The sequence below is a fragment of the Hyla sarda genome, chromosome 5, assembly GCF_029499605.1.
Source record: "Hyla sarda isolate aHylSar1 chromosome 5, aHylSar1.hap1, whole genome shotgun sequence".
NCBI lineage: Eukaryota > Metazoa > Chordata > Amphibia > Anura > Hylidae > Hyla > Hyla sarda.
Window position 1 is genome coordinate 72,229,137 of NC_079193.1, and position 13,167 is coordinate 72,242,303.

General features: G+C 42.8%; 1 protein-coding gene across 1 annotated transcript in view; it reads left to right on the top strand.

Moving 5' to 3' along the window:
* The first annotated feature begins 2,049 nt into the window (after window positions 1–2,049).
* The window catches only part of LOC130273230 (xin actin-binding repeat-containing protein 1-like), a 192,070-nt gene continuing 180,952 nt past the window's right edge, over window positions 2,050–13,167 (top strand). Inside the window, exons 1-2 of the mRNA XM_056519659.1 lie at window positions 2,050–2,136; window positions 4,626–4,756. The gene's annotated coding sequence lies outside the window, so the exon portion shown is untranslated. The remainder of the gene's footprint in view (window positions 2,137–4,625; window positions 4,757–13,167) is intronic.

Here is a 13,167-nt window from a genome sequence, read left to right on the forward strand (position 1 = left end):
GTGTCTAAATTCTGGAGGGCTCTCTGTAAACAACTCAAGATTAAATTAAATTTTTCTTCTGCATATCATCCCCAGTCCAATGGACAAGTAGAAAGGATTAACCAGATCTTGGGTGATTATTTGCGACATTTTGTTTCTTCCCGCCAGGATGACTGGGCAGATCTCCTCCCATGGGCCGAATTCTCGTATAACTTCAGGGTCTCTGAGTCTTCCTCCAAATCCCCATTTTTCGTGGTGTACGGCCGTCACCCTCTTCCCCCCCTCCCTACTCCCTTGCCCTCTGGTCTGCCCGCTGTGGATGAAATTTCTCGTGACCTTTCCATCATATGGAGAGAGACCCAAAATTCTCTCTTACAGGCTTCATCACGCATGAAGAAGTTCGCGGATAAGAAAAGAAGAGCTCCCCCCGTTTTTTCCCCTGGAGACAAGGTATGGCTCTCCGCTAAATATGTCCGCTTCCGTGTCCCTAGCTACAAGTTGGGACCACGCTATCTTGGTCCTTTCAAAATTTTGTGTCAAATTAATCCTGTCTCTTATAAACTTCTTCTTCCTCCCTCTCTTCGTATCCCTAATGCCTTTCACGTCTCTCTTCTCAAACCACTCATCCTCAATCGTTTTTCTCCCAAATCTGTTCCTCCCACTCCTGTTTCCGGCTCCTCGGACATCTTCTCGGTCAAAGAAATTTTAGCTGCCAAAAAGGTCAGAGGGAATAATTTTTTTTTAGTGGACTGGGAGGGTTGTGGTCCTGAAGAGAGATCCTGGGAACCTGAGGACAACATCCTAGACAAAAGTCTGCTCCTCAGGTTCTCAGGCTCTAAGAAGAGGGGGAGACCCAAGGGGGGGGGTACTGTTACGCCGAGCGCTCCGGGTCCCCGCTCCTCCCCGGAGCGCTCGCTTCTCTCTCCCCGCGGCAGCGCTCCGGTCACGTCCTCTGACCCGGGGCGCTGCGATTCCGCTGCCAGCCGGGATGCGATTCGCGATGCGGGTAGCGCCCGCTCGCGATGCGCACCCCGGCTCCCCTACCTGACTCGCTCTCCGTCTGTTCTGTCCCGGCGCGCGGCCCCGCTCCCTAGGGCGCGCGCGCGCCGGGTCTCTGCGATTTAAAGGGCCACTGCGCCGCTGATTGGCGCAGTGGTTCCAATTAGTGTGTTCACCTGTGCACTTCCCTATATCACCTCACTTCCCCTGCACTCCCTTGCCGGATCTTGTTGCCTTAGTGCCAGTGAAAGCGTTCCTTGTGTGTTCCTTGCCAGTGTTTCCAGACCTTCTGCCGTTGCCCCTGACTACGATCCTTGCTGCCTGCCCCGACCTTCTGCTACGTCCGACCTTGCTTTTGCCTACTCCCTTGTACCGCGCCTATCTTCAGCAGCCAGAGAGGTGAGCCGTTGCTAGTGGATACGACCTGGTCACTACCGCCGCAGCAAGACCATCCCGCTTTGCGGCGGGCTCTGGTGAAAACCAGTAGTGGCTTAGAACCGGTCCACTAGCACGGTCCACGCCAATCCCTCTCTGGCACAGAGGATCCACTACCTGCCAGCCGGCATCGTGACAAGGAAGAGCTGAGCAGATTGATATTTGTGTTTGTAGGAAAAGATTCAGTACAACTTGTAACCTATTGATTGAAATCCCTCCTCTTTCCATTCTTTGGTCTCCGGAGTCCAGTGGGCAGTGTCACTTAATGTTAGGACCACCCACTGGACTCCTAAACATGGAAAGATCATAGATGTAAATTAATAAATTATAAGTTATACCCTGAATTTTTTCCTGCAAATATATATATATATATATATATATATATATATATATATATATATATGTCTGCTCAGCTTTTCCTGCTCTATAACATAATGGGGGAGCTTTATCAAAACCTGTGCAGAGGAAAACTTGCCCAGTTGCCCATAGCAACCAATCAGATTGCTTCTTTCATTTTTCACAGGCCTTCATAATAATGAAAGAAGCGATCTGATTGGTTGCTATGGGCAACTGGGCAAGTTTTCCTCTGCACAGGTTTTGATAAATCTCCCCCAATGTTGGTAGATAAGAATGCATGTACAATGTGACACGTTCCCGTTAACACTTCTCAATGCTACTTCTCCATAGCATGTCCATAATGTCTTGTGTTCCCTGCATGCAATGGTTAGTATCTACCAAAACTAAACCCTGGAAAGAACAATTGGTGAACTGGAAAGGGGATTATGAGTACCCAAAGCTCATTGATGGGCATGGAGAGTTAAAGGGGTACTCCGTCGGAAAACCGTTTATTTTAAATCAACTGGTGCCAGAAAGTTAAACAGATTTGTAAATTACTTCTATTAAAAAATCGAAATCCTTCCAGTACTTCTCAGCTGCTGTATACTACAGGAAAAGTTATTTTCTTTTTTAATTTCTTTTCTGTCTGTTCTTAGTGCTCTCTGCTGACACCTCTGTCCATGTCAGGAACTGTCCAGACCAGGAGATGTTTGCTATGGGGATTTGCTTCTCCTCTGGACAGTTCCTTCATGGACCGAGGTGTCAGCAGAAAGCACTGTGGGCAGACAGAAAATGTATTTAAAAAGAAAAGAACTTTTCCTGTAGTATACAGCAGCTGAGAAGTACTGGAAGGATTTAGATTTTTTGATAGAAGTAATTTACATATGATGTGTTTATGCATGTGGGGGAGGCAGCGTGTGTATGTATGATGTTTGTATGTACTGTATATATGATTAATGAATGATGTGTGTATATACTGTATGTAAGATGTATGAATGATGTGTGTATGAATGGGGTGCGTATGAATGATAGATGTGTGTAAGCAAGATGTATGTATGACGTGTGGAGATGTGTGTAAGGTAGAAGGATGTATGTATGATGTGTGGAGCTGTATTATGCGGGGAGATCTGGAGGCGGCAGGTGTATGTATGATATGTGTTTATGTATAATGTATGTGTGTGTATGATGTGCATGTATATGTATGTATTATGCATGTGTGTGTGGGAGGGGCGGGGTGGGTGTAGGAGGCACCGGGCGTGTGTTTGTATGATGAGTGTATGTTTGATAGATGTGTGTAAGCTAGATGTGTGCGTGTATGTGTGTGTATTTGTGATGTGTGTATGTATCATAGATGTATGTAAGCTAGATGGATGTATCTATGATGTGTGGATGTATGATGTATGTGAATGTATGATGGATGTGTGTATGTATCATAGATGTATGTAAGCTAGATGGATGTATCTATGATGTGTGGATGTATGATGTATGTGAATGTATGATGGATGTGTGTATGATAGATGTACGTATGAATGATAGGTGTGTGTATGTATGATAGATGGGTGTATGCTGTGTATATGTATCATACATCTATCATACACGCAAATATCATAACCATACATCTACCATGCATACACCAGTCTCATACACATCTATCATACATAAATACATATACTGTTCATCAATGTGGGGGGACAGGAGGTGATTGGGTATGGGTCAGACTTTGGGGTCTGGAGAGTTTGACAGGGGAGCCTAGAGAAGAATTCTGGTGTCTGGGGAGGAGGCAGAGATGCCTGGAGAGGACTTAGTGGTCTAGGGAGGGGGGGAAGAGGAGCATGTAGAAGGACTTATGGGTCTGGGAGGAAAGGGGGGTTGGAACAGAGGAGCCAGGAGGAGGACAGAGGGGTCTAGAGGAGGACAGGTGTGATTCAGCTAAACTGAGAAGAAACAGTGTGTAACAGTATTATTATTATGGAGGGATTATTATATTTGGAAGGTAGTGTGTGGCAGGGTTATATTCAGAGGGTACAGCGTATAGCAGGGTTATTTTTGAGGGTTTATACTCAGGGGCACAGTGTGTGGAAGTATTATATTCAGGGGTACAGTGGGTGGCAATATTACGTTCATGGGCACCGTGTGGCAGTATTATATTCAGAGGGTATGGTGTGTGGTAGTATTATATTCAGAGAGCACAGTGTGTGGCAGGATTATATTCAGGGGTAACAGTAGGTGGCAATATTTTATTCAGGGGGAACAGGAGGTGGCAATTTTATATTCAGGGGAACAGTAGGTGGCAATATTATATTCAGGGGGTACAGTGGGTGGCAGTATTATATGCAGGAGGTACAGTGTATGGTAGTTTTATATTCAGGGGATACAGTATACGGCAGTATTATATTCAGAGGGTACAGTGTGTGGCAGTATTATATTCAGGGATACAGTGTGTGGCAGTAATATATTCAGGGGATACAGTGTGTGGCAGTATTATATTCAGGGGGTACAGTGTGTGGCAGTATTATATTCAGGGTACAGTAGGTGGCAGTATTATATTCAGGGGGTACAGTGTGTGGCAGTATTATATTCAAGGGGTACAGTAGTTGGCAGTATTATATTAAGGGGGTACAGTGTGTGGCAGTATTATATTCAGGGGGTACAGTGTGTGATAGTATTATATTCAGAGGATGCAGTGTGTGGCAGTATTATATTCAGACGATGCAGTGTGTGGCAGTATTATATTCAGGGGATACAATGTGTGGCAGTATTATATTCAGAGAGCACAGTGTGTGGCAGTATTATATTCAGGGGTACAGTGTGTGGCAGTATTATATTCAGGGGGTTCAGTATTTAGCAGAATAATAATGATTCATATCTTCATACAGAGGATGAGGATCTACTGACAAAGTGAGAACCTATGACTCAGACTCTGCAGAGAAGATGGAGCTAGAAGTCGTCCTGACATCTGAACCAGTTGGAGAAGAAAAGAAAAGACAACAGAGAAGACGTCACTCAGGTCACTGATATCATTGTGTTTTCTCCTGACTGTCCCATCAGAGCTGGAGTCACTTGTTAGTTCTGCAGTGATGATGGGTGACGATGTAGCCTAATCTATGGCTCTCCATCTGTTGCAAAACTACAACTCCCATTATGCCTGAGGCTCTCCAAACATGATGGGAATTATAGTTTTACAACAGCTGGAGAGCAACTGGAACGAAGGTGATAGGTGGGGGTCCCAGCAGTTGGACACCCAGTAGAAAAATGTGCTGCTTATTCTTAAATGCCTGGGCCTATGTTTTGTCTGTCCTGCCCTGCCTGTCAGTCACTTATATAGTTGTATATTCCCCTGACTGTGTCCCATCAGTGCTGTAGTCACTGATATCTTTGTGCTGCCGAGTAATGGGTCACCTGGGATTGGGGAAGCAGGTTGTCAGATGATAGGGGGGCCCTGGGCAAATTTTTGCACCGGGGCCCTGTGGTTTCTAGCTACGCCCCTGTTTGGCATCTGTGGGTTGTGTTGGATAAATAAGTCCCATCTTTTAACTTACAGGTGTAAGTTATACATCTTATCCCCTATCCAAAGGGTGCAGCAAGAAGATCGCAGGGGTCCCCAGCAGTGGGACCCTCGCGATCAGATATCTTTTCCCCTATCCTTTGGACAGGAGATAAGATGTCTAGGAGCGGAGTACCCCTTTAAGGATGAATACACATCTTAGGCAGCAATTCACACATATATATATATATATATATATATATATATATAACCAAAGAATAAATTATATATATATAAAATATATATATATATATATATATTTATTTATTAATTTTTTGTAGTGTGAACGCCATTCAAAATCTACTAAAACGTTTACATATAAAGTTGCTGTTTTTGTCAGATGATTAGTATTTCACAAATACCTCCAGGTTTTGCCTGTTTGAATACAGTTCCTTATGTTACTGATTTTAAGAGCTGCAGGTGTTCTCAGGTGGGGGGAATCCTTGCCAGAATCTTTGCTTCCCTTCTCTCCCTCCGGATGCAGGTTTTTTTTTTTATTTTTTTTGGGAGCCGAAAGCTATTTCCAATTCCTCTTGGCAACCTTCACCGTAGATGCAGTGGTAAAAAAATGTATAAATCTACCCAGTCTTTTATAGCTAGAATCCCGGTGCAGGCAGCATCTGGAGCATATCCACTAAGTGATTGATAGTTGTGTCAGCTTCACATATCTAAACTATGTCAGGTACAATTTTCTGGCGGTTCATGAGTTCATGGAATAGCCTCAAGCTTTTAGATTTGAATACCTCAATGGACAAGGAATTGTGGTCCCAGTCACTCCATTGAGAATAAAAAAAAAAAAAGTTTAGAAATTCAATAGCTCATCTCTTGTTAAAACATGAATAATTCCATGAGATTTATTCTATACATCTATGGAAGATGTATATATGTCTGTTGTGTGAGTGGACAAGGATTCATATGACATAGGATATATCTTATGCTATAACAGAGCTGATTGTGATATATTGCCAGTCAGTGCCTAGGGTTATAGGGAAAAGGCCACTTTCAATTGCGTCTATGCCCTCCACTTTAGCCCTGCAGCCTTTCAGATGCCATGACAGGATCCCTGCACAGATTTATGTGGTGTTATGAAGTCCCTGCACCCACACGGGATCTTGTACCAGCATCTCATAGGCTACAGGCCTGATAACAGAAGACTGCAATGTTCGTCACATGAACAGAGCCAGGTAAGGGTGGGTTCACACTACGTTTTCTCCCATACGGGAGCGCATACGGCAGAGGGGAGCTAAAACCTTGCGCTCCCGTATGTCACCGTATGCGCTCCCGTATGTCATTCATTTCAATGAGCCGGCCGGAGTGAAACGTTCGGTCCGGTCGGCTCATTTTTGCGCCGTATGCGCTTTTACAACCGGACCTAAAACCGTGGTTGACCACAGTTTTAGGTCCGATTGTAAAAGCGCATATGGCGCAAAAATGAGCCGACCGGACCGAACGTTTCACTCCGGCCGGCTCATTGAAATGAATTACATACGGGAGCGCATACGGTGACATACGGGAGCGCGAGGTTTTAGCTCCCCCCTGCCGTATGCGCTCCCGTATGGGAGAAAACGTAGTGTGAACCCAGCCTAAGTAGGATTTCTTATTTGTTGGACTATTATTTCGGGTCACTATAAGAGGCAGTTGGAGGGGCACTATATAGGGGCTCATTACTGAATACCCTATTTACTATAATTAGCAATATAAGTGAGTAGGGGCACTTTAAAAGGCAACAGTACTGAGTGGGAGCACTATAAGAGTCAACATTACTTAACCCCTTAAGGACCCGTGGTTTTTCCATTTTTGCATTTTCGTTTTTTCCTCCTTACCTTTAAAAAATCATAACTCTTTCAATTTTGCACCTAAAAATCCATATGATGGCTTAATATTTGCGGCACCCATTCTAATTTGTAATGACGTCAGTCATTTTACTCGAAAATGTACCGCGAAACGCGAAAAAAATCATTGTGAAACAAAATAGAAAAAAACACCATTTTGTAACTTTTGAGGGCTTCCGTTTCTACGCAGTACATTTTTTGCTAAAATTGACACATTCTCTTTATTCTGTAGGTCCATATAATTAAAATGATACCCTACTTATATAGGTTGGATATTGTCGTACTTCTGGAAAAAATCATAACTACATGCAGGAAAATTAATACATTTAAAATTCTCATCTTCTGACCCCAATAACTTTTTTATTTTTCCATGTATGGGGCGGTATGAGGGCTAATTTTTTGCATCATGATCTGAAATTTTTAGCGCTACCATTTTTGCATTGATAGGACTTATAGATCATTTTTTATTCATTTTTTCATGATGTAAAAAGTGACCAAAAATGCACTATTTTGGACTTTGGAATTTTTTTGCGCATAGGCCATTGACCATGCGGTTTAATTAATGATATATTTTTATAATTTGGACATTTCCGCAAGCGGCGATACCACATATGTTTATTTTTATTTTTATTTACACTGTTTCTCATAGGAAACCAGTGATCGATGATTCTGCCGCTTGGCTGCTCATGCCTGGATCTTAGGCACTGAGCAGTCATTTGGCGATCGGACAGCATGGAGGCAGGTAGGGACCCTCCGGCTGTCATGTAAGCTGTTCAGGATGCCACGATCCCGAACAGCTCCCTGAGCTAACTGGCATTTTTTTACTTTCACTATAGACGTTCCGTTCAACTTTGAACACCCCCTCTAAAGGGTTAATAGCGCGCAGCACCACAATCAGTGCTGCGCGCTATTAGCCACGGGTCCCGGCCATTGTTGGTGGACTCATGACTTACCGGTACGTCATGGGTCCTTAAGGGATTAATGGAGTCCACTATAAGGATAGGGGGGACCTAAATGGGCTACATAACTGAGTGGGGGGCACAATAAGTGATAGGGGCACAATAAGTGATAGCATAATTTGTTAAGTCATTATAAAAGGATGCTGTAAATGAGTGGAGTACAATATAGGGCTCCATTACTGTATGGAGCCCACTGTAAGAGGAGCATTAATGAGTGGGGGGGCACTATAGGGGGGCATCAATACCCCCTTAAGGACTCAGGGTTTTTCCATTTTTGCACTTTCGTTTTTTCCTCCTTACCTTTTAAAAATCATAACCCTTTCAATTTTCCACCTAAATATCCATATTATGGCTTATTTTTTGCGTCGCCAATTCTACTTTGCAGTGACATTAGTCATTTTACCCAAAAATGCACGACGAAATGGAAAAAAAATCATTGTGCGACAAAATCGAAGAAAAAACGCCATTTTGTAACTTTTGGGGGCTTCCGTTTCTACGCAGTGCATATTTCGGTAAAAATTACACCTTATCATTATTCTGAAGGTCCATACGGTTAAAATGATTCCCTACTTATATAGGTTTGATTTTGTCACACTTCTGGAAAAAATAATAACTACATGCAGGAAAATTTATACGTTTAAAAATGTCATCTTCTGACCCCTATAACTTTTTTATTTTTCCACATACAGGGCGGTATGAGGACTCATTTTTTGTGCCGTGATCTGAAGTTTTTATCGGTATGATTTTTGTTTTGATCGGACTTTTTGATCACTTTTTATTCATTTTTTAATGGTATAAATGGTATATTTTTAAGTGACAAAAAATGCGCTCTTTTAGATTTTGGAATTTTTTTGCGCGTACGCCATTGACCGTGCGGTTTAATTAATGATATATTTTTATAGTTCGGACATTTACGCAAGCGGCGATACCACATATGTTTATTATTTTTTTTTTTTACACTGTGTTATTTTTTTTTTACTTTTATTTTTAACTTTTTTTTAACTTTTTTTTTTGGAGTGTTATAGGTCCCATAGGGACCTATAACACTGCACACACTGATCTTCTACACAGATCACAGGTGTGTATTAACACGCCTGTGATCAGTGTTATCGGCGCTTGACTGCTCCTGCCTGGATCTCAGGCACGGAGCAGTCATTCGCCGATCGGACACCGAGGAGGCAGGTAAGGGCCCTCCCGGTGTCCTGTCAGCTGTTCGGGACGCCGCGATTTCACCGCGGCGGTCCCGAACAGCCCGACTGAGCAGCCGGGTCACTTTCACTTTCGAAGCGGCGGTCAGCTTTGACCGCTGCTTCTAAAGGGTTAATATCGCACATCGCCGCGATTGGCGATGTGTAGTATTAGCCGCGGGTCCCGGCCGTTGATGAGCAGCGGGACCGACGCGATATGATGCAGGATCGCGGCGCGATCCCGCTTCATATCGCGGGAGCCGACGCAGGACGTAAATATACGTCCTGCGTGGTTAAGGGGATAATGTGTGGTGGGGCACTATAAGGGGCACCATTACTGAGTAGGCTGTAAATATAAAAAGTCACCACAATTACTGTTTGAGGGACACTAAGTGGGCACTCTTACTTAGTATGGCCTCTAAGGTGGTATCAATACTAAGTGGTACTTAGAAAACACCAATACTGAGTGGGGCAGAGTATCCGGTTGGAGGTACTGAGAGGGTACCAATACTGAAATGCAGTATTTTCCAAATATCTGTCCACAAATCATTATTCCAGTAGCCTTCTAACTTGTCGAGGGGAGTTTTAGCAAACTGCAGATGGGCAGCAATGTTCTTTGTAGAGTGCAATGGCTTTTTCATTGCAATCCTGACATGCATTCCATTGTTGTTTAGTGTCCTGCTGATGGTACGCTCATGAACATTAACTAATGTGAGAAAGGGCTTTAGTTACTGAGAGGTTACCTTGAGTTCCTTAAAGGGGTACTCCAGCCCTAATACATCTTATCCCCTATCCAAAAGATAGGGGATAAGATGTATGATCACGGGGGTCCTGCCACTGGAGACCCCCGCAATCTGTCATTGCGCACCCACCCACCTTACTCTCCGCAGCGCTGGAGGCTTCGAGTGTGTAGCGTGCCATCACGTCTCCTCCCATAGACTTGCATCGAGGGCGCGGGGTGTGACATCACATGGAGCGGAGTCATGACGTCACGATACTCGGCCCCGTGGTCGTCACGCTACACACTTGGAGCCTCCAGTGCTGCAGAGAGCTCACAAATGTGGGTGCGCAATGACAGATTGCGGGGGTCCCAAGCGGCGGGACCCCCACAATCATACATCTTATCCCCTATTCTTTGGATAGGGGATAAGATGTATTAGGGCCGGAGTACCCCTTTAATAACCTATTACACACTTTTCTCTTGGTGTGATGTTTGTTGGTCAACCACTCCTGGGGAGGTCAATAAAGCCTTTAAATGTTCTCCATTTATACACAATAGCCCTGATTTACTAACATGATCCCGAATCTTTTTATCGGGTTATGCGACACAATAGGTGTCACACGTCCGCATCACTTTGTGCGACACATTTTACCAGTAAAAACCCAATGGTTTTCCAATTACTCTGAGTATTTTTTTAACCTGACTAAAGGGGCATGGTTTGCATAATTAGGGGTGTGTTCCCAACATTTTCCTGAAAACCCGACAGTTGCATTTAAAAACCCACCAGAAAAATTGTGATTTGCTGAACTTGAAAAACCCGACTGCCTTGAGGTGTGGGGAATCTGTTAAAAAGTGTTGTTGTTTTTTTTTTTTTTTTTTTTTTAAATCCTGTTACTTAGTAGCTTTTTATATTACATTTTTCATTAGTTTTTTTGGAATATATATATATATATATATATATATATATACACACTTTTTGTTTGTTAACCATTTAACGACCATAAATTTTAAGTTACGTCCTGGTGCAGAGTTACTTTGCTTTATTTATTTGCTTTACGCTTTATTTTTTCTGTGCAACACTTTTTTTTCCCCGTGCGTCAGAATTTAATATCGTGCGACAAAATTTTCCCGACATGTGCGAAACATTGATAATTACATGTGAGAAGAAATAGTGTGGGAAAAATATAACACACAGAAAATAACCCGACACTCTTAGTAAATCAGGGCTAATCTGTCTGTGACTGAAAACACCTGACTCTAATTTCACTTTCATCAGCTGATATATGAAGTGTTCATATACCTTAGGGCACCACTGTATCTGTGTGTATAGTGTATCCTGTTGCAATCCTACTTTGTCTTTGCTCATAGTACTGTCCCTGTCTTTTTGAATATTCCTGTGTGGAGAGTATGGGAGGTAGTAACAAATAAACCCAAAAATATAAATAAAAATGTATGCAATGAAAAAATAAAAATAAATATTTTCTAATTGAATCTGCTTTTAAACAATAGTGAATTTAAAGCCTTGTGCATATAAAATAAATACATCCTTTTAACATTTTATCATCATTCTTGGGCTTTATCACAGAAGCATATTTAAAAATTGCTTAAAGGATACCTCCGGGATGTACAATTTATCCCCTATCCTAAGGATAATGGATAAGTGTTAGATCGTGGGGGGGTCCGACCGCTGGGTTCTATGGCAGAGCCAGAGTGCTGCTTTCGGCAATCTACGGCTCTGCCATAAAACTGCATGGAGGGGGCATGTCGTCTGCAGCTTTGTGCTGTGGCCGAAAATGCTTGTTTCATGCAGGGAGCCAGGGCTCCGTTCAGGAGATCGCGGGGGAGCCCACAGCAGTCGGACCCCTCCCTTAGGATAGTAGATAAGTTGTACATCCTGGAGTTATCCTTTAAAATTGCTTACAAGTATCAGTCCCTTTGACAGCAGGAACACTACTATAAAACCCAGTGCTATAGGAAATATCTAATTCCTTACTGTTTCACTCTCAATCTGTCAGCATGTTTATAGAAGACTGTATTCTATTTATCAATGGACTTGGGTTTACTCGCTGTAAAAAATTGCCATTGCCTATTAACTTGTTTGTAGTGCAATGGTGGTAAATAGGGATGAGCAAATCGAATCTGACAAATTCGAATTTGTCATGAATTTCAGGAAAAGTTCAATTTGTAACAAATGAGAATATCCCCGTGACTCAATCGCATGAATCGCTTCATTAGACTCCATTTAGTGCAGTCCAGGCTCCAGGGCATCTAAAATGGCGGATCCACATGTGAGGACATGGGGCAAATCCTGGGAATGTGGGAAAAAGGGTCGGCAGGATGACCCTAAGTCACATGCAGCCTATCAACAGCCAGTCACCCCTGTGATGTCACAGCCTAATATAATCGGCAGGAATCTTGCGTCCAGTCACATCAACATTCTATTACAGAGAGAGGAAAAAGAGAAGGAGCGCTCCCTGTGCGGTATCGGTGGCGGTAACAACCGTGATGTAGACTCATAAGGAACTTGCTCACCTATAGTAGTTGTGCAGAAAAGGCACAACACTTGGAGGAGCGGAGGTAAGGAGGAGACTGCAGCGGCTTCCCACGCTGACAAGCAGACGTGAAGTAACTGGAAATTGGAAGGAGCAGGTAGGAAAAGGAAGCTGGATCGCGCTATCACAGAGGAGGTAAGTAGAAACTTGTGGGATAAGGTGCTTTATTCTTCAACAGTGCAACGCGTTTCAAAACCATCCGTTTTTTTCATCAGGCATGATAAAACTAAACAATAGACTTGATTTATACAAACAAACAGATTGGACGTCACACACGGATGTGACGTATTGTAATCCACAAAACATGGAGGACCCCAATAAAACCAGGAATCCGAGGACTCCAATAAAACCTTGCATCGTACTACAAGATAGTAATAAATATATAGATACATAAATAGTGATGAAGATTCCAAGCATAAAATATAAAACTAATACCAAGTATAAATACTTCAAGAGAATAAAAAACAGACAGGATTAGAAAAATAATAATTTAAAACGTGTTTTTTTCAATCAATTCGTTTAGCCCAAAAGGCCATAATGAATTAATATTAAAAGTACAAAAAGATTCCCTGTTAATAAGTTTTTGATATCTGTTGTGTGTCCCTTCTGGGATAGCTTCAATT